Source organism: Lontra canadensis, unplaced genomic scaffold, assembly GCF_010015895.1.
Source record: "Lontra canadensis isolate GAN:19392208 unplaced genomic scaffold, GSC_riverotter_1.0 scaffold113, whole genome shotgun sequence".
Classification (NCBI taxonomy): domain Eukaryota; kingdom Metazoa; phylum Chordata; class Mammalia; order Carnivora; family Mustelidae; genus Lontra; species Lontra canadensis.
In genome coordinates, this window is record NW_022631107.1 from 4,149,411 (window position 1) to 4,177,148 (window position 27,738).

The following is a 27,738-nucleotide window of genomic DNA, read 5'->3' on the forward strand; positions in this document are numbered from 1 at the left end:
TCCAAAGCAATATAGGGGAAGAGAGACCATGGGGAGAGGGGCCAGCTCCCTGCAAGCAGCGGGACAGCAGAGCACAAAATGGGAACTTTTAGAAGTCTGCTCCACTGAGGGATGTCACTCCAGAGGCTAAGCCCTAGTGGGGACAGTGTAGTCTCAGGACCCATGGGGTCACAAAGGACCGGAGGTGTCTGAGTGTGGCAGAGCTCCCAGGTATCAGAGTAGGGAAGCCAGCTATAGAGATGGAGCCGAGGAGTGAGCTCTCAGCTCAGGGTTAACTTAAACTGAGTTCTGAGGTACAGTCGGGCCACTGCTCAGGGACCCCACAAGTGGCAGTTCTGGGGAGACTCACCTTCCTTCCCCAGAGGGAGCAGTGTGGGAGCATGGTGCAGGAATCCGCTGGGTTTGGAGACTCCAAAGGGGGCCTTGCGCCAGAGATAGAAACCATCAGTCACAGTCCAGGTGAACTTGGAGTGCGGCGGAGACCAGGGAGACAGGAGGAATTGACTGCTTTTCTCTGAGGGTGCACTGAGGAGTGGGGCCTAAGCTCTCGGCTCCTACAGGGCTGGAGATTAGGAGGCTGCTATTTTCATTCCTGTCCTCCAAAGCTGTACAGAAAGTGTTCAGGGAACAAAAGCTACCAAGAGTGAACCTGAGCAGATTGCTTACCTTGGCCTCTGGCAAGGGCGGTGCAATTCCAGCTTAGGCAAAGACATTTGAGAATCACAGCAACAGGCCCCTCCCCCAGAAGATCAACAAGAACATCAAGCCAAGACCAAGTTCTCTGATCAATGAGAACTGCGGAACTCCAGACCTAGGGGAATGCAGCACATAGGATTCATGGCTTTCTCCCCCATGATTCTTTAGTCTTTCAAAGTCAAATTTTTTTAATTTAATTTTTTTCTTATTCTATTTTTAAAAATTTTTCCTCTTCCCTATTTTAACCTTTTAAGCTATTTCATCAATACCTTTTTAAAAATCTTTTTTCATATTCATTGTTATAGTCCTATTCTATCCCTTCATTGTATTTAATCTTATTTTCTATATACATATAAGTTTTTCTTTCTTTAAAATTTTGGGATGCAGTTTCTTCTAACAGATCAAAATCTATCCTAAATCTAGCATATGGTTTTGTTCTAGTCTCCAGCCTGATCACATTCTCTCCTTTTTTCTTATTTTTTCAACCAACTTCTTATCAATTCCTTTTTTAGAATCTTAAAATGTTCATCTTTATATTCATATTCCATCCCTTCATCATTTTTACCTTTATTTTTGTATATATATTTTTCTTTCTTTAAAATTTTGTGAGACAGTTTCTTCTAACAGACCAAAATACATTCCAAATTAAGTCTGTGGCTTTGTTCTATTCATGAGTCTATTCATACATATACACACACATATATATACACATACATATATATGTGTGTATATACTATAAATATATTTCATATATACATATATGTGTGTATGTATCTATCAATATATCTATATCTATATCTAAATCTATCTATGTATATCTATATATCCCCCCTGGGGTCGCTGCTACCCTTTTTGTATTTTGTTTTCTCATTCATCTATTCTTAACTGTCTTAAAATGACAAGGCATGATATATTCAGAGCACTAAATGAGAAAATATGCATCCAAGAATACTATATCCAGCTAGGCAGTCATTGAAAATAGGAGAGATAGGGGCACCTGGGTGGCTCAGTGGGGTAAGCCTCTGCCTTCGGCTCAGATCATGATCTCAGGGTCCTAGGATTGAGCCCCACATCAGGCTCTCTGCTCAGCAGGGAACCTGCCTCCCCCTCTCTCTCTGCCTGCCTCTCTGCCCTGTGATCTCTGTCTGTCAAATAAATAAATAAATAAATTTTTTAAAAAGAGAGAAGAAAATAGGAGAGATAAAAGTCTTCTGGGATAAACAAAAACTAAAAGAATTTGCAAATACCAAATCAACCCTACAGGAAATATTGAAATGGGTCCTCTAAGCAAAGAGAGAGCCTAAAAGTAATAGACCAGAAAGGAACAGAGACAATATACAGTAACAGTCACCTTATAGGCAATGCAATGGCACTAAATTCATATCTCTCAATAGTTACCCTGAAGTAAATGGGCTAAATGTCCCAATCAAAAGTCAGAAGGTGGGGGCACCTGGATGGCTCAGTGGGTTAAAGCCTCTGCCTTCGGCTCGGGTCATGATCCCGGGGTCCTGGGATCGAGTCCCGCATCCGGCTGTCTGCTCGGCAGGGAGCCTGTTTCCTCCTCTCTCTCTCTCTGCCTGCCTCTCTGCCTACTTGTGATCTCTGTCTGTCAATAAATAAATAAATCTTTAAAAAAAAAGTCACAAGGTATCAGAATGGATTAAAAAATCTATACCCATCAATATGCTGTCTGCAAGAAACTCATTTTAGACCCCCAAACACCTCCAGATTTAAAATGAGGGTGTGGAAAACAATTAACCATGCTAATGGACATCAAAAGAAAACAGGGATGGCAATCCTTATATCAGATAAATTAGGTTTTAAGCCAAAGACTATAATAAGAGATGAGGAAGGATACTATATCATACTTAAATGGTCTGTCCAAAAAGAAGATCTAACAATTTTAAATATCTATGCCCCAACATGGGAGCAGCCAATTATATAAAACAATTAATAACAAAGTCAAGGAAACACATAGAAAATAATAAAATAATAGTAGGGGACTTTAACACCCTCCTCACTGAAATGGACAGATCATCCAAGCAAAAGATCAACGAGGAAATAAAGGCTTTAAATGACACACTGGACCAGACAGACATCACAGATATATTCAGAACATTCCATCCCAAAGCAATGGACTATACATTCTTCTCGACTGCACATGGAACATTCTCCAGAATAGATCACATCCTGGGTCATAAATCAGGTCCCAACCAGTACCAAAACATTGGGATCAATTCCCTGCATATTTTCAGACCACAGTGCTTTGAAACTAGAATTCTACCACAAGAGGAAAGTTGGAAAGAACTCCAATAAAAAAAACATCCTACTAAAGAATGAATGGGTCAACCAGGAAATTAAAGAAGAATTTTAAAAATTCATGGAAACAAGTGAAAATGAAAACACAAATATTCAAAGTCTTTGGGACACAGCAGAGGCGATCCTAAGAGGAAAGTATATAGCAATACAAGCCTTTCTGAAGAAACAAGAAAGGTCTCAAGCACACAACCTAACCCTACACATAAAGCAGCTAGAGAAAGAACAACAAAGAAAGCTTAAACCCAGCAGAAGAAGAGAAATAATAAAGATCAGAGCAGAAATCAATGAAATAGAAACCAAAAGAAGAGTGGAAAAAATCAACAAAACTAGGAGCTGGTTCTTTGAAAGAATTAATAAGATTAATAAACCCCTGCCCAGACTTATCAAAAAGAAAAGAGAAAATTGATAAAATTGATAAAAATTGATAAAAAAATTGATAAAATCCTGAATGAAAGCAGAGAGATCACAGCCAACACCAAAGAAATACAAACAATTATAAGAACATGTTATGAGCAAATATATGCCAGCAAATTTGACAATCTGGAAGAAATGGATGCATTCCTAGAGACATATAAACTACCAAAACCGAACTAGGAAAAGATAGAAAACCTGAACAGACAGTAAGGAGATTGAGGCGGTCATCAAGAATCTCCCAACAAACAAGAGCCCAGGGCCAGACGGCTTCCCAGGTGAATTCTGCCAAACATTTAAAGAGGAATTAATAACTATTCTCCTGAAACGGTTCCAAAAAATAGAACTAGAAGGAAAATTTCCAAACTCATTTTATGAGGCCAGCATCACCTTGATTCCAAAACCAGTAAAAGATCCCATCAAAAAGGAGAATTATAGACCAATATCCTGGATGAACATGGATGCAAAAATTATCACCAAAGTACTAGCCAATGGGATCCAACACTACATTAAAAGGATTATTCACCACGACCAAGTGGGATTTATTCCTGGGATGCAAGGTTGGTTCAACATCTGCAAATCAATCAATGTGATACAATGCATTGATAAAAGAAAGAACAAGTACGATATGATATTCTCGATAGATGCTGAAAAAGCATTTGACAACATACAGCATCCTTTCTTGACAAAAACTCTTCACAGTGTAGGATAGAGGGTACATACCTCAATATCATCAAAGCCATCTATAAAAAACCCACAGTGACTATCATTCTCAATGGGGAAAAACTGAGAGCTTTCCCCTACTTTCAGGAACACAACAGCACTGTCCACTATCACCACTACTATTCAACATAGTACTAGAAGTCCTAGCCTCAGCAATCAGACAACAAAAAGAAATTAAAGGCATCTGAATTGGCAAAGAAGAAGTCAAACTCTCACTCCTTGCAGATGATATGATACTTTATGTGGAAAACCCAAAAGACTCCACTCCAAAACTGCTAGAACTCATACAGGAATTCATTAAAGTGTCAGGATATAAAATCAATGCATAGAAATCAGTTGCATTTCTCTACACCAACAACAAGACAGAAGAAAGAGAAATTAAGGAGTCAATCCCATTTACGATTGCAACCAAAACCCTAGGATACCTAGGAATAAACCTAACCAAAAAGGCAGAGTCTATACTCAGAAAAGTATAAAGTTCATGAAAGAAATTGAAAAAGACACAAGAAATGGAAAAACGTTCCTGCTCATGGATTGGAAGAATAAATATTGTGAAAATGTCTATGCTACCTAAAGCAATCCGATGAAAATACCATCAATTTTTTCCTCAGAAATGGAACAAATAATCCTAAAATTTATATGGAACCAGGAAAGACCCACGATAGCCAGAGGAATGTTAAAATAGAAAGCCAAAGTTGGTGGCGTTACCATTCCAGACTTCAAGCTCTATTACAAAGCTGTTATCATCAAGAGAGTGTGGTACTGGCACAAAAACAGACGCATAGATTTATGGAACAGAACAGAATAGAGAGCCCAGAAATGGACCCTCAACTCTATGGTCAACTAATCTTTGACGAAGCAGGAAAGCATGTCCAATGGAAAAAAAGACAGTCTCTTCAACAAATGGTGTTGGGAAAATTGGACAGCCACATGCAAAAAGAATGGAACTGGACCATTTCCTCACACCACACACACAAAAAGACTCTACATGGATGAAAGACCCCAATATGAGACAGGAATTCATCAAAATCCTTGCGAAGAACACAGGCAGCAACCTCTTCGACCTCACCCATAGCAACTTCTTCCTAGAAACATCGCCAAAGACAAGGGAAGCAAGATAAAAAATGAACTATTGGGACTTCATCAAGATCAAAAGCTTTTTCACAGCAAAGAAAATAGTCAACAAAACCAAAAGACAACTGACAGAATGGGAGAAGATATTTGCAAAAGACATATCAGATAAAGGGCTAGTGTCCAAAATCTATAAAGAGCTTAGCAAACTCAACATCCAAACAACAAATAATCCAATCAAGAAATGGGCAGAAGACATGAATGGACATTTCTGCAAAGAAGACATCCAAATGGCAGACAGGCACATGAAAAAGTGCCAACATCGCTCAGCATCAGGAAAATACAAATCAAAACCACAGGGAGCTACTACCTCACACCAGTCAGAATGGCTGAAATTAACAAGTCAGGAAATGACAGATGCTGGCGAGGATGTGGAGAAAGGGGAACCCTCCTACACTGTTGGTGGGAATGCAAGCTATGCAGCCACTCTGGAAAACAGTAGGGAGGTTCCTCAAAAGTTGAAAATAGAGCTACCCTATGACCCAGCAATCACACTACTGGGTATTTACCCTAAAGATACAAATGTAGTGATCTGAAGGGGCACGTGCACCCAAATGTTTATAGCAGCAATGTCCACAATAGCCAAATATGGAAAGAACCTAGATGTCCATCAACAGTTGGATGGATAAAGAAGATGTGAAATACACACACACACACACACACACACACACACACACACACACACACACACTGTGGAATACTATGCAGCCATCAAAAATGAAATCTTTCCATTTGCAATAACGTAGATTGAACTAGAGGGCATTATTATGCTAAGTGAAATAAGTCAATCAGAGAAAGACAATTATCATATGATCTCTCTGATATGAGGAATTTGAGAGGCAGGGTGGGTGGTTGTGGGGGGCAGGGAGGGAAAAAATGAAACAAGATGAGATCGGGAGGGATACAAACCGTAAGAGACTATTAATCTCAGGAAACAAACTAAGGGTTGCTGGGGGGTGGGGAGGGGAGGGATAGGGTGGCTGAGTTATCGACATTGGGGAGGGTATGTGCTATGGTGGATGCTGTGAATTGTGTAAGCCTGACGATTCACAGACCTGTACCCCTGAAGCAAATGATATTATACGTTAATAACATTTTAAAAAGTCAGCTTCAATAAGATATCACTTACACACTATGAAATGAACCCATTCTTAGTGGACAGTTCAGTAAACTTTTAAAAAAGATTTTATTTTTATTTATTTGAGTGAGAGTAAGAGAGCATGGGCAGGGTGAGGGACAGAGGGAGAAGCAGACCCTCGCTGAGCAGGGAGCCTGACGCGACGTGGGGCTCAATCCCAGGACCTAATCGGTAGTTTTTTCCTTTCGTGGCTGTGTAGCCATCATACTGATAGACCCACATTTGTTTAACTGTTCACCTGTTGATGGGTATTTGAGCTGTTTCAAGTAAATTGGTTATTGTGAATAAAGCTGGTGTGCATCCCCACAGTATCTAACATTGATTTGTGCTATAGCACTTTCTCTATTAACTGTAATTATAGATCAGATATAGTGGAAAGATCACTAAAGCCAGAGCCAAACCCTAGGTTTCTGATTCTAAGATAATGTATACAAATTGCTCAGCGCATAGTAAATGCTTAATAAATAATAGTTATTATGGCTGCTGTTCTGTTTAGGTGTGTGACCATGAGTAAGTTACTTAACCTATCTGGGTCTCAGTTTCTTCATATGTAAATGGAAAATTTCCAGGGTCTTGTGCACAATGCCAACATGCTCTGTGAGGGGTATCCAGCCATCATGCACGGTATTGGTGGGGGATACTTTCCCTGTGGCTAAGAGTGGAGGGTATAACTTGAGACTTGTTGGTGGGGAAACAGATCCAGCCGATTCAGGGAGAGGTGTGTACAGAGGATGCAGAAGACAAATTAGATTGTGCCCATGAAGTGAAGGTACTTGGTAGAGAGGCAGTGGAAACAAGGAGAAGCATGGGCATAGGGAGAAGTAACAAAGTTCATGGAAACTTACATTCAGAAACACACGGTGGGGGCGCCTGGGAGGCTCAGTCATTATGTGTCTGCCTCTGACTCAGGTCATGCTCCCAGGGTCCTGAGATCAGGCCCTGCATCCGGCTCTCTGTTCAGTGGGAAACCTGCTTCTCCCTCTCTCGCTCCCCCTGCTTGCTGCTTGTGTTCCTTCTCTCACTGTCTCTCTCTCTCTCTCTCACTCTGTCAAATAAATAAATAAAATCTTCAAAAAAAAAAGGAAAGAAAGAAACAAACTCAGGATGTAGGACAGAGCTTTTTTGTTTCAGGGAGCATGTCCAGAATGGGCTTAGATGCTGAAGCAAGAGAATTATGATGATTCTCCCAAAATAACTTTGCTTTAGAGCTAAGGATATCCAGCCAGGCTCAAGGTTGCACAGACCTTTCCCCACAGCTCTCTGCTAATTGAATTAAACCCCTCTTGGCAAGAAGGGAGTCTCCCAAACACTGACCGGAAGGATTGATTCTCCACATAGTATGATTCAGCCTTCTGGGTGCTTTCAGGCCGCATGCCTCGGCGCAAAGTCTTCTTTTAGCTACTGTCTCCTTTCATCTTCCTGTAATGGTTAACAATACCTGATTACATGACATGCTGACAGCCTTCCAGGTGTCATCTGTTGACTAATACAATTACTGCTGTTTCCTAGGGGAGATGGCTCTTTCCCGGGCTGGTATGTCTTCATAGGGTCCTCAGCCCCTTGTCAGTTTCAGGGGCAATGCCAAAGGAAATTAAAGCACTTCAGTTAGAAGTGTTTTGTTTTCTGAACCATGCATGTGCTGGAATCACAGCCAGAAAGAGAAACAAAGAAAAATCACAGAAGCAGTCTGTCTTCCATTCCCTTGTATTTCATTACTGTGAGTTTATACTCAATTTATTTATTTATTTTTAAAATATTATTTATTTATTTATTTGACAGAGGGAGAGAGATCACAAGTAGGCAGAGCAACAGGCAGAGGGAGAGGGGGAAGCAGGCTCCCTGCTGAGCCGAGAGCCTGATGTGGGGCTCGATCCCAGGACCCTGAGATCATGACCTGGGCTGAAGGCAGAGGCTTAACCCACTGAGCCACCCAGGTGCCCCTATACTCAATTTAAAAGCTCACTGGGACTTGTTCTACACAGAGCCTACACACGGCATTCTGCCAAGCTCAGCACCTACCTCCCTTTCATTCACGATAACTCTTTGGTTGTCTATTTCCTTTCTATTAAATTAATAATTCCTTGAAAATTGTGTTTCTAACTGCGAAGGCATCTTCCTCGTAGTTTAAATATCTCCTAGCTATGAGTTCCTTTGGAGAATTGTAATGGACCTGAAATTGGTGACTCCTAGCCTAGGAATTTCAGGTCCCTCCATGTACCTGCAGTTAGAGATATTTTGGAGCAGGCAGTTATGCTAAGCTTTTTTTCTTTCACATCAGCCATGAATGCTAGCTAACACTGCCTAAAAGATGAATGAAAATATTTTACAGAGTTTGTGATTCTGCTCAAGATGGTAATCTTACATGATTGTGCAAAAACCTGGAGCAGGAGCTTCTTCATTTTGGAAATCAGAACTGGTCATCCAGGTCCTCGGTGTGAAACAAAAACAAAGGGATGAAAAGGGACTTACTCAATTATTTGTTTGTTTAGATCCAATTCTTCTATGGCAGTATGAACACAGCATTTATTAAAAATTGCCCATCTCCCTTCCAGAAGTAAACAACAGTATGATTCATAAGGGAGAAAAAGGTCTGTACGGCATGAAATCATCACCAGGCCAAAGACAGGTCTACAATTTGCCAGAAACACTGCCGTCAATAAATAGTGTGACTTTCAGAATTGGGATGCTCTCTGAACACGGACTGTAAGGATTATCACATGACAGGTAGATTTGCCCTTTACAGAAGCCCTCCTGTAGAGATGGTTTGTAGGTATGGGATCATTAGAGATTCAGGAAACCACTACCTTTAGGAAAGATCTACATAGATCACCAAGCTAAGAACATCCCCAGAGAAAGCTGGGGCCTAATTAACTGTATTATAGCCCCAACGTCTGAACAAATGAAGACACGGCAGGTTGTGTTCGGCACCACAAGCACACAGAATAGTGTTGTGCTGGAGTCAGCTGAACAGGCTTACAGGCTTGACTGTGAAATACTTGGGAATTTTGCCAGCTGTTGTTAAATTCAGTTGGTAGTTTGAAATCAGCCATGGTGGCAGTGTTTATACGACAGAAATTGGCAATTGCTGGAGGCTAGGGCATATCATTGGGTAGGTTGGTCTTGCTTTGCCTTCAGAAAGCTAGTTTACCAGCCTACCACTGCCTAGTGCTATTGAAGGCAGAGACTATCGGTCAGGATCGACGTGTTTCCACCTCTCAGAGGGGTGTGTGTTATTGTGGAGCTGCAGTAGCTCATCAGACATTTCCCAGAACCCGGACTTAGCATTCCTCCAGTTCTCTTGCTCCCTGAGCAACTTGCTGCGATTCTTGGTGGTGTTTTTTTTTTTTTTTTGTACCAGTAAATGAATTGGTGCTCGATGGTGTTCTTTAAAGTCCTGGGGATTCTAAGGAGCTCCCTGGGGGACATCTGCGGAAGGGAGGATAAGAATTACTTGAGGCTGAGCAGATCTTTGTCTATCTGCAACTGGAGCAGCTTCATTTTCTTTGTTTTACATGTTGGTCCCCCCACCAAACAGAAACAAACAGACAAGCAAACAAAAACAGAAACAAAACAAGCCAACCGAACCATTGCGTGAAGACCGCAGACCGCTACGAAAAAACTTTGGAAAATAGTAAGCCAGAGCTCTTTGCTCCCCTGAAAATCACATATCTTACTGTTAACAAATGATCATTCTACTAGGCATAATTCAGTTACTTGTGAGTTTAGTTAACATCAGTTAGTTTCTCACCAACTGATAAAGTAGGGACCCACGAATGGAAAATTCAAAATTTCTTAAGTAACCATGTTGAACCCCAGAGCCATTGATTAGGAATTGTCCTTCTGAGATTTTGACTGCAGTAGTCAGCACACTGTCGCTGTCTTAAAGGTAGCAACTGGGAAACTCTCTTTGCTACAAAAAGACTGGAAAATGAATCAGTTGGGTGAGCTGGGCTGAAATCATGGGCGGTTCTAACCTTTTAAATACACCTTCTAAAATGGCTCCTCTTCTAATTACAAAAGCAACCCGAATGTCCCTTATAAATTTTTAGACGGTTAAGAAGCAAAAAGTTCGAAATGAAAATCACTTTATCCACCATCCAAAACCAGTAGCTTCTTTAGAAACACACATATACACCCACATACACATGACTTTTCTTTTCAAGAGGAGTTTTTCAACTTTGAGATCATGATGTAATGTCACTTGACTGGTTCTTATCAGTGTGATCATCTGTTATACACAGGTGCACTTGATCTATACATGAAAGATCTCCTCTCTATATAAAATTCTAAAGAACAGCTAATGTAAAAGCCTCACATTTTAAAAAATCGAGTAGTAATTATGGTGGACATCACAGGCATATGGTATCATTTACAAGCATGATATGGTATTCAATAAACTGTAGCCCGTCAATTCTCCCCAGAAGCAAACATTGTTATCAATTCCTTGCTTATTTTTTCTGAGATCTTCTGAGTATATGCAATCATATCTCTAAATTATAATAGTTAATATAAAAGATTTCTGACTTATATGTGAGAGTAGAACTCCAGCATTTGTAAATCTCTTAGAATCTTTTTAAAAAGTTTTTTTGTGAGTGCCTGGGTGGCTCAGTTGATTAAACATTTTCCTTCAGCTCAGGTCATAATCCCAGGGTCCTGGGATGGAGCCCGGCATCAGCTCCCTGATCCACAGGAACCCTGCTTCTCCTTCTCCCACTCCCCCTGCTTGTATTCCCTCTCTCGCTGTGTCTCTCTCTATCAAATAAATAAATAAAATCTTAAAAAAAGAAATCTGACATAGGTCTTATTAGGTGGAAATTAAGATTTTTGACAGGGCTGCCTTCCTTTCTGGAGGTTCTGGGGAGAATCCCTTTTGTTACCTTTTTCAGTTTCTCGAGACCACCCAGATTTTCCAGCTCATGACCTCTTCTCCTTTTTCAAAGCCAGCAATGTTGCGTCTTTCTGAGCCATCCTCTGCAACCGCATCTTCCCCTGACCACAGCCAGGAAAGGCTTTCTGATTTTAAGGTCTCATGTGATTATACTGGGCCCAGAGAATTCAGAATAATCCTGATGATCCAGAATAATCTTCCTATCTCAAGGCCCTTAATTTAATCAAATCTGCAAAGTCTGGGGATTAGAATGTGGATATCTTTCGTGGTTCATTTTCTGCACACTATAGAGATCAAGAGAAATGAATTCTCAGAAGAAAGAAGCATTCCTTCTCTGTTATCCTTTGTTGTGAGGGATTCTCAAGGAAATACCAGAATGGGGCCTGAGATGTCTGACCCTACCTAAATTGCAATTTTTCATTTCTTATAGAAACAATAATCAGCATATTGTGAACATTGTTCTTAAAAGCAAGGCAGGCCAAAGTCACTGAGTATTCTTCTGTAAGATGTTTTCATGTCTCACTGAGAAACATCTGGTAATCTTTTGGTTGAAATCCTTCTTATTTATGAGTCCTGTTTCCTTGTGTTTTTGACATGTGTTTCTTTATAAATAATCAAGTTATAAGCTTCTCACTCTGACTCTCAAACCATGCAAAGGGAAGTTGTAAATTACTTTGACCAGTGTCCCAGAATTAAAGTCTGTTCAGACTACAGAGACTCCACAGTAAAGCCATGAGAAACTTCAATATCTCAGAGAGGAATTACAGTTCTAGAATCTTTTGGGAAATTGAGGATTCCCGTGATAGAAGGAAGACTGAAAGCATTACAAATAATACCTAGATATTTTGGGGACATTGTGTATATGACTAGTTGTCTGAGGAAGAAAATAGATCAAGCCTGGTTTACAGCTAGGTCTGTAGAATATGCTAGCACCGCCGAGAGCGGATGGCTAGAGCATTACAGCTCTACTTAGCAGTGATGCCGAAGGACAAGGGTGAGGGAAAATACTTTCAGTGGGCAGGATTTTGAGTAATAGATATGGTTTTCCATGCCTGGAGGGAGACAGCCAGCAGAGTGGGTCTACACTGCTTCTTGGGCAGTTGCCAATTGTTGGACTAGTGGGTCAGGGACTTGGAAGAAACAGGATTGAAAGATTGACAAGGAAGGGTCATCAACTGATGACAAGGATGGGCACAAACTGGGAGGATTCGTGAGCTCCACAGGAGTCCACAGAAGGGCAGCCACGGCCAAGAAGACTCTTCATTATCAGATGGACAAAATGATGCTCTCTGAGATTTCAGACAATTTCTCTAGCCACCCCAGTGTTGGCTCAGCAGATCCTGGAACAAAGTGTCTGTGGGGAGGGAGGGATGGAGGATCAACAACACGGACTTATCCTTCCTGAGGGTGACTTGGCTAAAGTTACTGTTGCAAGCCTCGTTTGCCACGGCAGAGACCAACATTTTGTCCCCTTGGGTGCCTTCTCCAACACATGGCTTCAATAGCACCCAGCTGATCACCTTCACCACCAGTAGATGACCACCAGCACCCAATGGCCAGTAGCTGGAACCCTTCCAGGCAGTCTCACAGCAGAGGGTCTCCAGTGAGACACCTCCCATGAACAACTTTTCCCAGCACCCTAGATAGTGGATTTCCAGCCATCTCCGTTAACAGACCAAAGTGACTTCTCTGTCATCCATTTAGCCACTGCTGGACTCTTTCCAAGATCTGGATCTCCAACATGGAGACTGATGCAAATAGAGAATAAAGAGGCCCTTTCATTCCTTTGATTGATTATTGTCCTGAAATTTCCATCTCAACATGATGTGTCAAAGGATACAAAGTGATGAATCAGGGATTAAAGCCAGGTCTAGCCCTGAGAGGATGAAGGTGTCCCCAAAATTTCACATATTCTAAATAGGAAATAGTGTTTCTTCAAGAAATTGTGAAAATGTATGTCTTATGTTTAAACCTGAGGCTAAATATATCAAGATATTCTGGATGAATTTTCTTTATAATTAGAAAAAAGTCCAAATCCTCCATATTCCCATCAACTCCTGTTTTAAATGGTGTTTGTCCACAAGGTTCATTGTGACAGAAGAGATTACTGTGTGAGTGAGGCTTTCCAATGCTCACATTTGGTTTCAGCAATCTATTGTGTTCTGTGCCTGCTTTAAAGCTTGAAAAACAATAATTAATATTTGTAAGTGCCTTATGATTTATCGCCTGCTTTGACATATACTCTTATCTTTTAATCTACACACAGTTAGTCACGATGACAGTTAAATTATGTAACATTTTAGTTTTTTTGTTAAAATATTATAATTCATTGTAGAAAATGTGATAAACACTGAGAAATAAAAAGAATTTGAAATGATTTGTAATCCCACTAGTAAGTGATAACTGTTGTTAGAACTTCAATGTATATGCTTCCAGTCTTGTTATTATGTATATAGACATGTTTTTACAAAAATGAATTCATGTTGCATGTAATCTGTTAGCTTACATAACAATATATCATGAATATGTTATGTCCCTGAGTGTATTCCTTTTAAACCATGTTCCTAATCCTTTTGAATTAGGAAGTCTTTAATAACCTAATGAAAGCTACCTTCCCTAAGGCCCAGACAAGCAGCTATGCAAATATACAATTGAAATGTATCAGTAAATGAACAGAGGAGGATCTAGAATTTGAGCAATTTGAAACCTACATAATTTTGGAGACTCTCTTTTATTTTCTTGTTTTCAATTTTATCTTATTTTTTTGTTACATTTCATGCTTTAAAAATGTTTAAACAGTGCAAAATATATAAGACAGCAGCTCCTACTTCAACCTGTCCGCAAGTAATTCTAGTAAATGGAATTGTCTCTTTCTTAGAAAATAGAATCACATTTTTCTTTTAACTTTGTTTATGAAACTGGAAACGCATAGTATATTCTATAGTATTGATTTTTTAACAATACCAATGGGCTCATACAATCTATTCAGTTCATCAACCTGCTTTTCTCACTTAATGATATATTAAGCATTGAAAAGTTTCTTTTTTTTTTAAGATCTTATTTATTTATTTGACAAACAGAGATCACAAGTAGGCAGAGAGGCAGGCAAAGAGATGGGGAAACAGGCTCTCCACTGAGCAGAGAGCCCAATGTGGGGATCAATCCCAGGACCCTGGGATCATGACCTGAGCTGAAGGCAGAGGCTTTAACGCACTGAGCCACCCAGGCGCCCCGAAAAGTTTTTTAAATGTGAAAAAGTGAACTTAGTTTTGACCCCATTTCTAAGTTTCAGTCTCATTAACGGTTAGTGTTGGGGGAAGATTATTGAGAGGACATGACCCCTGTGAGCTGGACCCCTGATATCACAGCCTCCTTGCCTTCTTCCTTGTCTTTGGAATGTGCATTCTCTACTCCCAGAGGCTATCCCAAGGACATAGCCTTAAGACACTTGATGTTGAGACTGTCTGGACGGTATCTGCGACTGAACCCAGTTAAGGCCTCTACAGAAACTTTTAAGAATTGTTGGGTGGCTGCAGAGAACTCATCTCGTGGCTGCACAAGACAAGCCTCCATGTAAATTCTCTTGCTTATTAAGCCTATCACCTAGCAGTCTGGAGTGGATTGCCTCTTTCCTTGGTGTCTTGACGACCTCCACCTTGTGGAGGTGGGCTGGCTTCAGATTGCCCCAGGGAAGCTCTGGACAGCTGATATGAACAATTCCCTTAATGTTTTCAAATCAGTTAATTATTAATGAAGAAGTCTTTTGGAAATGCTGAGCAATTTTATTAAATAGGAAAAAACAGTACTTCTAGTATTTATGATTTTCGTTTAAAAAATTTATTTTATTTTGGTAATTAAAAGCAAAACAAAGAGATTAAGGAGTGCACTTGTGATGAGCGCCAGGTGTTGTATGGAAGTGTTGAATCACTATATTGCATACCTGAAACTAAGATGACATTGTATATTAGCTATATTAGCTATACTGGAATTTAAATAAAAACTTAAAACAAAACAGTAGTCTAAATTGTAAGATTGAGAAACTGACCCAAAAAATGATGGAAAATTTTCTTTTTCTCACACTGTGGGAAGTGCTCTAAAAGGAAAACCACAAAATTATATATAAATGTGAATGTTTTTGTTAGAAGTAGTAATCACACTATGTTGCTGGAGACAGAGATTCTGGTCCTTTTTATTTTCTGTTTACGAATTTTAAAGGTTATTTTTATTTATTCACTTTAAACTTTCAGTATAGTTGACACGCGATGTCAATTAGTTTCAGACATACAACTTAGTGATTTGACAAGTGTGTACGTTATTCTGTTTTAACCCAAGGGGAGCTACCATCTGTCCCCTTACATCACTACTACGATATCCTTGACTGTATTCCTTATTCTGTGCCTTTCATTCCCATGGCTTATTCATTCCATAACTGGAAGCCTGTATCACCTTCTCCCCTTCACCCATTTTGCCCATTCCACCTCACCCCTCCCTTCTGGTAACCATCAATTTGTTCTCTGTATTTATAGTTTTAATTCTGCTTTTTGTTTGTTTATTCATTTTTTAAAAAATTTCCACTTATGAGTGGGATAATATGATATTTGTCTTTCTCAGTCTGGCTTATTTCACTTAGCATAATACTCTCTAAGTGCATGCATGGTGTCTCAAATGACACCCTTTCATCCCTTTTTAATGGCTAAGTAATATTCCTGTGTGTGTGTGTGTGTGTGTGTGTACGCACACACATGACATTTTCCTTATCCACTTGTGTGTTGGTGGACACTAAGTTGGTTCCATAACCTGGCTATTGTAAATAATACTGTAATGAACAGAAGGGTACATATATCTTCTTGAATTAGTGTTTGTGTTTTCTTTGGGTCAATACCCGATAGTGGAATTTTTGGATCCAATGGTATTTCTGTTTTTAATTTTTGAGTAAACTCTGTACTGTTTTCCACAGTGACTGTACCAACGTACATTCCTACCAACAGTGCATGAGGGTTCTTTTTTCTCCAAATCCTTGCCAACACTTGTTATTTCTTATCGTTTTGATTTTAGCCATTCTAACTGATGTAAGGTGATATCTCATTGTTGTTTTGATTTGTGTTTCCCTGAAGATTAGTGATGTAGAACATCTTTTCATGTGTGTGTTGGCCATCTGTCTGCATTCTTTGGAAAGGTGTGTATTTAGGTATTCTGTCCATTTTTTAATGGACTAGGTTTTTGTGTGTGTGTGTGTGTGTGTGTGTGTGTGTGTTTATGTTGAGCTGTATAGTTCTTTTTTTTCCCCTAAGATTTTAATTATTTATTTGAGAGAGAGAGAGCAAGCACAAGAGCGGGAAAGAGAGTGAGAGAGAATCTGAAGCAGGCTCTCCACTGAACACAGAGATGGACACCGGGCTGTATCTTACCACAGTGAGATTGCAACCTGACCCAAAAGCAAAAGGCAGGTCTTCAACTGACTGAGCCCCCTGGGGGCCCAAGCTGTATAGATCTTTATATATTTTGGATATCAACCTCTTATCAGATGTATCATTTGCAAATGTCTTATCCCGTTCAGATTATCTTTTAGTTTTGTTAGTGGTTTCCTTTGCTGTGCAGAGGTTTTTATTTTCATGTAGTTCTGATAGTTTTTTGTTTTGCTTTTATTATCCTTGGCTTAGGAGAGATACCTAGAAAAATGTGGTTGTGGCTGATGTCAGAGAAATCACTACCTGCATTCTTTTCTAGGAATTTCGTGGTCTCAGGTTTCACATTTAGGTCTTTAATCCATTTTTGAGTTTACTTTTGTGTATGGTGTTAGAAAGTGGTCCAATTTACCCAGCACCATTTACTGAAAAGACTATTTTTTCCCCATAGTATATATGTTCTTGCCTTCTTTGTTGTAGATTAACTGAGTATAATTGTGAGTTTATTTCTGTGGTCTCTATCCTGTTCCACTGATCTACGTGTCTACTTTTGTGCCTGTACCATATTGCTTTGATTGCTACAGCTTTCTTATATCTTGAAATCTGGTATTGTGATACCTCCAGCTTTATTCTTCTTTCCCAGGATTGCTTTGGTTATTAAGGTCTTTTTTGGTTCCATAGAAATTTTAGTATTACTTGTTCTAGTTTTGTGAAAAATGCTATTGGTATTTTGATAGGGATTGCATTGAATCTGTGCATTGCTCTGGGTAATATGGGAATTTTGACAATAGTAATTCTTCAAGTCCATAAGCATGGCATATCTTTCCATTTGTTTGTGTCATCTTCAATTTCTTTGATCAGCATTTTATTGTTTTCAGGGTATAGGTCTTGCAGCTCTTTGTTTAAGTTTATTCTTAGGTATTTTAACTTTTTAGGTGCAATTGTAAATGGTCTTGTTTTTTACATTTCTTTTTCTGAGACTTTGTTGTTAATGTGTATGTAGAAACACAGCGAGGGGTGTCCGAGTGACTCAGTTGGTTAAGCATGTGGCTTCAGCTCAGGCCATGATCCTGAGGTCCTGGGATCCAGCCCAGTGTTGGGCTCTATACTCATTGGGGAGTCTGCTTCTCCTTCTCCATCTGCCCCTCCATCCTGCTTGTGCTGTTTCTCTCTCAAATAAATAAGTAAAATCTAAAGAAAGAAAGAAAGAAAGAAAGAAAGACTATGTATTAACCACTTTACTAAATTAATTTATTACTTCCAGTAGTTTATTTATTTTTTTTTTGGTGGAATCTTTTGAATTTTCTGTGTATAGTATTATGTTGTCTGCAAATAGTGACAGTTTAACTTCTTTACCAATGTGGATATCTCATTTCTTTTTCTTGTCTGATTGCTATGTCTAAGACTTCTAGTACTATGTTGAATAAAAGTGGTGACAGCGGACATCTTTCTCTTATTCCTGACCTTACAGGGAAAGCTCTCAGTTTTTCGCCATTGAGGATGGTATTAGCTTTGGGTTTTTCATAGATGGTCTTTATTATGTTGGGGTATGGTCCTTGTCAAATGCTTTTTTATGTCTATTAAGATGATCAAGTGATTTTTATCCTTTGTTTTATTGATGTGGTGTATGATGTTAACTGATGTTGAATAGTTGTAACAGTCTTAGAACTTCAGAGGCCTGGGTATGTTTCAGAAACTTCATGATTGAGATTGTGCTCTTAATATTTATGGTTCAAGATGGAAATGGCTGTAGACCTTTGAGAGGGTCCATGGCTGTTCTAAACCTTAGGGCTTATATAGTTTTGTCAAATATTTGTTGCAATTTGGATGTTACTCTTTTTTTTTTTTTTTTTTTTTTTGAGAGGGAGAGCAGTGGGGAGAAGGGCATAAGGAAAGGGGGAGAGAGAGAGACTCTTAAGCAGGCACCATGCCTAGCACAGAATCTGACACAGGGCTCCCCCTCATAACCCAGACAGAGATCATGACCTGAACCAAAATCAAGAGTCGGATGGAGGCAGGGAAACAAGCAAAAGAGGAGAAAGAGATAGCTCCACTGTTCATTTTTCTTTGTCTGACTAGTCCAGAGTTAAAAAAGCAAATATTTATTGAATTCCTATAAGGCAGTGGCTAGACTGACTTGAGGAATTGGAGTTAAATGAATATTATTAGATGATCAGACTCTGATCTACATCACACAATCATTTATATTTAGTTTTATACATTGTAACAAGGTGTGTTGAGGAAACCATGTAAAATAATGGGAAAAGGTGACAGACAGGGAGTGGCTCAGCTTCTTCCTTAGTTGTGTGGATTAATCTACCAGGTCTGTGTCCTGGCCATCAAACCACACTAACAATGCTTTGCTTAAGTGGAATTCAAATTCTATATACACATACATTCACATTTATGTCTGTATCTTTATATATTGCAGATTGATTCATTAAGGAAGATACTCTTTAAATAAAGTTTTATGTATATTACATGTACTTACTTGATTTCTGTAAAATGTCAAATATTCTTAGGTAATTAGGTGTTGTCAGATATGCTTTTCAGATAGGTGATCTGGGGTGGCTCTTGTTTAAAGTTACTTAAAATACTGTTATCTACTTTTTGGTACTCACAGCCATGGAAATTATGGCATTTATAAAATGGCAGTCCCTTTCCCTTCTTAATCCTAGTCAAGATATCTCTCAAGGGCATACTGTGAGAAGCATGTGTGGTGCACCTCAGATTACCTTGTGAACTGCCTTCACATCTGTTTAATTTCGTTTAAACATGGTGGTAAGAAAACACAACAAAAATCTCACAGCTCTCAATTTATTTCTCTATCTGGCTGTAATAATTTTACATTCTGTAGCAGCTAGTATAAACAGCAGCAGACATGATCTATGATCTTGGGAAAAAGTAAATGTTGAGTATTTATTAAGAATCTATTATAGTGTCTTTATGTGCAGTCAAAACAGAAGGGGGTGTGTCAGTATTCAATCTCTCTGACAGATTACGCAGGCTCTGATTAAAAAAACACTCTGCGTTCAGGGGCCAATTTAACATTACCATTTTCGTGACTATATGCAGGCACATTACGACAAAGCAAAAAATAAATCAGAATGCTATTTTTTTTTTTTTCTCCGCAGCTCTAGGCTTGTAATTTATTGAGGTTTGGCCATAAGGTGTAATTTCCTTGGGTTCTGAGAGCCCAGCTGTGGTAACTGCAGGTCTTCCAGCTGCTTCTTATGGACTCTCCTTGAGGTCAGGAAAAGGCTGAGCTTTTACCACGTCCCCAAGGGCTGATTCCACGTGGAGGAATTAAGAACCGCTCCTCCAGTGCAGCTAGCAGCCTCCGAAGAGGGGGGTGATTGATGGTGGTGGGCATGGGAGCCGGCTTAGTTCCGGGAAAAGGGGGTTGTCTCTTACTGGGACCGTACAGGAAGATGAATTGCAGAAAGTGGGAAGCCGCCCGCGAACCGATTCGGTTCGGTTGGACGCCGGCAGAAGGCACAGGGCCCCCGGCGCGTGCAATCTCCTTCCTTCGACCCCGGCCGCGCCTTCCCCGCCCTACAGCGCCAAACGCCGGCGCGCGCGCCCTGCCCCCCTTCCTGCGCACGCTCCCTCTTTGCCCACGCGCGCTCCCTGAGTCCCATCCTTGCTCAGGCCCGCGCGTGCCCCTCCCTCCCACCGGCGCGTGCCCCTCCCTCCCACCAGCGCGTGCCCACACGGCCCGCGCGCACGCGCACTCTGCCCTCCCTCTGCCCGGCGCGCGCTAGCCCGCTGGCCCCGGGCGTGCGGTGGGCGGGGCGCCGCGCTGACGTTGCTCGGGATGCGGGCAGGTTCCGCCGCCGCCGCCGCCGCCGCCGCCGCCTCAGCCTCAGCCTCAGCCTCCGCTGCCTCCGCCTCGCCTGCCACCGGGGTTTGTATGAAAACACCGGGCGGCGGGCGGCGAGGAGTCCGCCGTTCTTCCAGAGAGCAGCCGCTGGCGCTGCCGACGCCGAGCCGGGTGCTGCGGCTGTGCTCAGCCCTTGCCAGCGCCCCGTCCTGAGCCGGTGAGCGCCCCGCCACCGTCCGTGCGTCCGGGCCGGCCCCCTCTCGGCTGCGGCTTTCCCGCCCGCCGCCCTCTGCTCTCTCCCGGCCGCGGCAGAAGCGGGAAGGAGCGACCCCGGGCCCGCCGCGGTCTGCGTTCTGGGACCCCGCCGCCCCTCACCTGACAGGTTGTGTAACGCGTGTCTCTCGGGGGGAGTGGACCGGAGCTGGAGGGAAACCCTTGATGGCTAGGAGCTTTGGCTGGTTTTTGGAAAACGCCCCACCCCGCCCCCACCTGCGGACACTCGGTGGCCCCCGCCTCAGTCCCAGGCGGAGGGTAGCCGACGCAGTTTTCGGGCAGAGGCAGCCCCGGTGCCCTGCCCTTTCTCTGGGGCGGGGAGCATCGGTCGCCGCGTTGCAGCGGGGAGCAGAGCCGAGGGGCGGCGAGCCGGGGGCGGGCGCGCGCCCTGCCTCCCCACCCACCCTGGCACCCATCGTCTAGGTGCGCCTTGCTTTGCAGTGGGGTTGGTGTTGTGTGATTTCGGCGGTGACTAGGTTTGCTTCCTTTCACGGGGTGGTTTGGCCTGAAGTGTGTTCTCTGTTTACAACTTGTCGCCTTTTGGGTTTGGTTTGAACCTGAATCAGATCGCCCTAGATGACAGTGCAGAGTTTCCTTATAGCCTGCCTTGCTGAGTTGCAAGTATTCAAGGACTTCTGCAACCCCCGCGCAAAGGCTTGTCTCCACTGTTGTTTTCCGCTTGTGCGGGTTAAGCCTCTTATTAGTACTAGTGCTAGTATTAGTACTAGTGCAGTTTTGAATCGGTTGGTTTCCTGGGCATTTACCCATTATACAATGGAGTTTTTATACACCTTAGCATAATCGATATGAATGTTGGTAATTTAAAGGCCATTTCTTGTTTTAACATGGCTTGCTCAATTCAGTGCTTGAAGGTCCAGCGATGCTGATGACCTAATGTGTTGTAACACTTACCGGATTTTTTTTTTTTTTTTTGCAATGTTAATTCCTTTGTGGGTGTTTTGTTTTTCTTTAGGTGTTGAAAATTGTGGCAGTGTTTAATTATAATGCATGACAGTTTGCAGTGAGAAAGGACATGAACAGTCTTCTTGATCACTCATTTTCACTTTTATGTCCATGTTGTAATTTTTATGTAAATCGAGTTATATCACTTTCTTTAGTAACCTCTGAATTCTTCTTATAAATTGTCTTTTTTCCTGAGAAAACTAGAAAGTTATTTTTGTAATAGTGTAGTGGAATGTTTTCAGTTCAGTAAGCTGAAAAGTAGTAGTTTATTTAAGGCACTTTAAATGGTACCTATTTCAAAACATGTGCCAAATACTAATCAAAACCAAACAAAACCCTGGGAGATGTGTAAGTATTTACTATAATTGCTGTCATTAGTCCTGTAATTGCTGTGAGATAGCCATGTCTTATCTACTGCTTATTTTCTCATTGTGATATGACTTCTTTAGTTTCCCATTCCACCTGGCTTGAGTTAGGTTCTGCAGTGAAGCTATAGATTCATTTTTAATGACCTCAAAACTCTGCCTTAATTGCTTCTACACTTAGCACTGCAGTCTTACCCTGAACTTTGAAATGAAGGGGATGGACTTGGATTTCCTCTGCAGAACATTTCAGTGTTTTAATGTAACTTAAGCTTTTGTAGAAGCAATTTTTATGAGGCTTTTCCCGTTGACTTGCATTGAGGCATTATTCTCTTTGAAACAGATTAGCTAGACTATTATATAATGATGTTTTTTTATCTCCAACAGCAGAGGGAAAAGAGATCGAAGACTTTTGAAATTATCTAATTTGTATTAGATTCTACATTTTGGAGTTTTCACTAAATCTCCACAGTGTTCACCTTCCAAAATGTACTCTTGGCTTAAGGTCCTTTGGTACCTGGAAGTTGAACAGTCACTTGTCAGTAGTTATGGATAAAACTGTCAGAGAGCTCTCTGCAAGTTGGGAGCCTTCCTTAGGCGGTGGCTCTTGATGTGAATGACAGAAGTTATTTAGAGTGAACACGGACTTTTAAATTTTATCTGTTGTTCTTGGTTTCTGTGCCTTTGTACTGTGCCTAGGAAGTTGGGCTTCACAGCCACCCTGGCTGGGTTTGAATCCTGGCTTTGCTTGAGGCAAGTTATTTATCCTCTTTGTGCTTCAGTTTTCTCAGTTCCAAAAATGGAGTAATAATGGTTATGCCCTGAAGATCTTGAATATTAAATGCACATAAAGTGCTTAGTGCACAGTGCCTGGCGTGTAGTAATCTTTCAGTAAATATTACTGCTACTGCTTTTCCTCACTCTTCCAAGGGATCTAGTAAGTTGAAGAAGACTTTAGGTTGATGGAGAATAATTCCATGGTGACCCATTTGCTCCTTTGGGGCTAAATAAGAACTTAGTCTCACTATCTTGTCTTGGAAGCATGTAATTTAGTTTTAAATAGAACAGCTAGACCCTGAGCTGCATGCCCTGCGATGCTGCTGGAGAGGTGCTGAAGTATCCCTGTTTGTCCCTTCTGACAGAACCTTGGATTGTCTCCCTCTTGGTGGTCATGACTGCTATTTTAATCACCTGTTTTTGACTTTGTGATGGTGTGTTTCTTTGACTGTGATGTGCTGCTATCAAAAATATTATCTAACTATTAATAGGTATATATGAGTTTATCTGATCAAGATACTGCATGATGTTTCCAGGACATACAAAATTACTTTCATCTATGCATTCTTTTATTTTCTTCTTTATTGGTGTTAGAGAGTGTGGTTGGTTTTGATTTGACATTGTATTCCTTTTCAGCTTTCATGTAATTTTTCTAGGAAGGTTTTTTAAAAAAATTAATGATTTTATGTACTTAACTGTTCTTCTTTGTTTGCAAGGATCTGATATTAATACTCAGTTCTTTAAATCAGTTGTTTTCAAACTTTTGATTTCAGGACATTTTTCCATTCTTAAGAGTTACTGAGCACCCCAAAGAGCTTTTGTGGATTATGTCTGTAGTTATTGTCTTATAATTAAAAAGATGTGTGTAACTTTTATTAATTTACTTATATATGACAGTAATATGTTAATATAAACATTTTTATTGAAAAATAAGTATTTTCAAAATGAATAAGGCAGTGAGAAGAGTGGTTTTGTTTTACTTTTTTCTCTAATGTCTAGTTTAATAGGAACATCTGGGTTCTTCTGTCTACTCCTGCATTTAGTCTTTTGCAGAGTTTTTTGGTTTGAAGTATATAGAAAGACAAATCCTGCCTTACATAGCTAATGGCTGGAAAATAGAGGGAGGCATTTTAATAGCCTTTTCAGATAATAATGGATTTTCTTGTTTGGTACTACATCACAGCTCAACATGTGTTGGTTTTTTAGTTATTTGCAGTGTGGAATCTGAGATCATGTCAATGGACTTTTTTCATAGTGTTACATTAAAATTGATTGGTCTGAACTTTGAATGGATCTTACATAACTATGCCTGAATTTGTAACATCATGCTGTGGTCCTCTTTAAGTATTGGCTCAGTTATGCAGATCTTCCAAATGTTGACACATTTCATATGTTATTAAAAAATCACATTTGTTAATATCACCACTTATCAGAAACAAATTATTGGGAAGCTGTCCAGGTCATGATATGATTGATGGTGGATACGAGTTTTCCAGAAATTTTGATTTTTGCTTGAAAGCGCAAATTTTATCATTGGCAAGAAATATGACTGCCAGTTGTTTCCTAGAAGTGACAAGCAGATTTTGTTCATCTCTGAGAGAACCTTTGCCAAAATACGTTAAGTGTGAATAGTCGTAGTCATTCTTTCAAGTGAAAATGGTGTTTCATGAAAAAAAGAGACTAGTGTTAGCCCTTAGTTCAGTCACACAAGTACTTTACCTTGAGACAGCCATCAACTATTGTAATTCAGTATGTGGCCAGAAATGCTTCATGTGTACTTACCATTTTGTCACATAGAATATTTAAAAAAGATGTAAAGGTGTATATTCAAGGGCTGAGAATATAAAATTAATCTTCACTTTTTTTTGGAAATATTTATTTGAGAGAGAGAGCGAGAGAGAGAGAGAGAGAGAGAGAGCATGCACTCACAAGCAGGAGGAGGGGCAGAGAGAGAGAGAGAAGCAGACATCCCACCAAGTAGGGAGCCCAACATCAGGCTGGATCCCAGGATCCTGGGATCATGATCTGAGCTGAAGGGTTGCTTAACCAACTGAGCCACCCAGGTGCCCCTTGAAGGACATTCTTAAGTGAAAAAGGCTTTTTTTTTTTTTTTTTTAATAGCAGCTGGTACTTGATGGTGGAAAATATAATGACTAATAGTGCAGTTTGTTGCCAGTACCATAAGTTGTTCCAAGATGCCAGAAATGTTATATGTCATTGCTTTTGTACCATTAGTATAAATGTGTACAGTTAAAAAGGTTAATGATATTTTAGTGTTACTATGAAAATAGTTTTGACCTTGTGGACCCCCTGGAAAGGTATCAGGTGCCGAGGGGACCATGGACCACATTTTGAGGACTTCTCATATAAATCAGCTGATTCCTACCAAACTTTGATAAGGAAGGGAAGTGGTGGTGACAATCACTAGTTTGTTTTTGCTTCAGACTTTTGGTCCCCAGTAAAGGCTGTCTTAATTTTTTTTTTTAAAGGCCCAATAGAGGTTATTCACAGAAAGTTCAGGGTTCTTGAGATTTCTTTTGGTCAGGTGCTGATATGGGGGAACTATAGTATTAGTATTATATAGTAGTATAGTAGAACTACAGTACTAGTAATCTGAAATTAGATTATCTAAAAAAGATTTGGGAGTACGTATCCACACAAATGTTCAAATCTAATATGGTGGGGGTTGCATATTAGACAAATAGTGAAGGCACAGTGTGAAAAGCTCAACTGATACTGAGCTCTTAAGCTAAAGTAAGCATTTTAGCTTCCCTTCTTAATCTCTGTTCATTTCTTACCTAATTCATGCTGAGGATGAACCATCCTAAGGAGAGGTACCCCGCACTTGCTGTCCTTGCCTCACATCCTACCTTAGGGAGAAAATGATTTAAGATTATGAAGATTCTAAGGGTATAGGTAACATGGGGAATAAAAATAATAAGGTTTGTGAGGATTTATGATGGAATAATGGTAATAAAAATGTGAACACTGCCTACATATAATGAGTTTAATGAATTGAAAAGGATACTACTTTGGATGAGAATTCTCCAGATTTATTAATTTGTTGTAGGCACAGTTTCTAGTTGCATGTAGGTAGAAGTTATAATGGGTAATGCAAGATAGCAAACCTCCCTGATGAGCTTCTCTCCTATTTGCAAAGTAAGAGAATTTGACTCCCAGCTGATCTTTGAAGCTTCCTACAACTCTAGAAGTCTGGATTTTTTTCTTTGCTTGTTGAGAATGTCTTTTTCATTTGTTAATTCTGTTTTACCAATTATAATTTGTGTTTTCATTTGAAACTTATTTTTCCCAGTTCTTAACATACTGATTTATATTCATATTTTTGGTTCATATTTTGATTTTTAAAAATTTACTTTTAAAATTATGGCTGTATATATATAATATAAAAATTACCTTTTAAAACATTTTTAAGTGTTTAGTTTATTGGCATTTAAGATGGTTGTGCAACCATCACAGATCTTTTGTATTGCGGAACTGAAACTTTGTATCCATTAAGCAATAACTCCTCATTTTCTTCTTCCTGTAGCCCCTGACAATCACCATTCTACTTTCTGTCTTTATGAATTTGACTTCTTTAAGTACCTTTTATGAGTAGAATCATAGTATTTGCCCTTTTGTGACTGGCTGTTTCATTTAGCATTGTCTTCAAGATTCATCAGAATTTCTTTCTTTTTAGGGCTGAATAATGTTCCATTGTTTGTATTTACCACATCATCTGTCATTGCGCCCTTGGGCTGTTTCGGTAACCTTTGGCCATTGTGACTAACGCTGCTTTGTACATGGGTGTACAAATACTTCTTCAAGACCCTGCTTTCATTTCTTTTGGGTACATATTCAGAAGTGGAATTGCTGGGTCATATGGTAATTCTATTTTAAGTTCCTGTGTCACAACCCTATTGTTTGCATAGCAGCTGCACCATTTTTATTCATACCAACAGTGTGTGAGGGTTCCAGTTTCTCCACATCCTTGTAAACATTTGTTTTCTGTGTGATTGGTCTTTCTCTTGGGCGGGGACTGGATGGGAGGTGGGGTGGTTTGTGCAGTCATTCTAATGGGTGTGAGATGGTAGGTATCACAATGTGGTTTTGATTTGCTTTCATGCTGCCGAATTTGGTTTGCTGCTATTTTGTACATCAGTGATCAGAAAGGATATTGATCTGTAGTTTTCTTGTAATGTCTCTGTTCGGCTTTTGTATCAGGGCAGTGTTGGCCTCATAGAATTAGTTAGGGAGTATTCTCTTACGTTACTTGGCAGAATTAGGATTGATGTTCTTTAAATGTTTTGTATAATTCACTAGTGAATCAAATCTGGGGCTTTTCTTTTTGGGAAGTTTTTGATTACTCATCCAGTGTCCTTAATAGTTAGGAATTTATTCAGATTTTCTGTTTGTTTTTGTTCAGTTTTGGTACGTTTTGTGTTTATAGGAATTTGTCAATTTCATTTAGGTCCTCAGTCTGTTGGTGCACGATTTTTCATATTATTCACTTAAAATCCTTTATAGTTCTGTAGAATCAGTGGCAGTGTCTTCACATGCTTTCCTGGTTTTAATAATTCGAGTCTTTTGTTTTTTTCTTACGTTTAATAAAGGTTTATTAATTTCATTAATCTTTTTAAAGAACCATTTTTTATTTGATAATTTTCTCTATTTTTCTATTCTCTATTTTATTTATCTCTGCTCTAATCATTATTTTCTTCGTTCTGCTAGCTTTGTGTTCTGCTTTTTCTAGTTCCTTAATTTGTAAAGTTAGGTTGTTCATTTGAGATCTTTATTTATTTTTTGAATTTATTTGAGATAGAGTGAGAGTG

General features: G+C 40.0%; 1 protein-coding gene across 5 annotated transcripts in view; it reads left to right on the plus strand.

The window, feature by feature from the left end:
* Window positions 1-20,565: 20,565 nt before the first annotated feature.
* The window catches only part of AGTPBP1 (ATP/GTP binding protein 1), a 150,461-nt gene continuing 143,288 nt past the window's right edge, over window positions 20,566-27,738 (plus strand). For 4 of the 5 annotated variants that reach the window (XM_032840553.1, XM_032840558.1, XM_032840555.1 and 1 more), the window contains exon 1: window positions 20,566-20,751. The gene's annotated coding sequence lies outside the window, so the exon portion shown is untranslated. Of the gene's footprint in view, window positions 20,752-20,812; window positions 20,917-27,738 lie in introns of those variants that run through there. The other variant, XM_032840554.1, reaches the window with a different exon arrangement.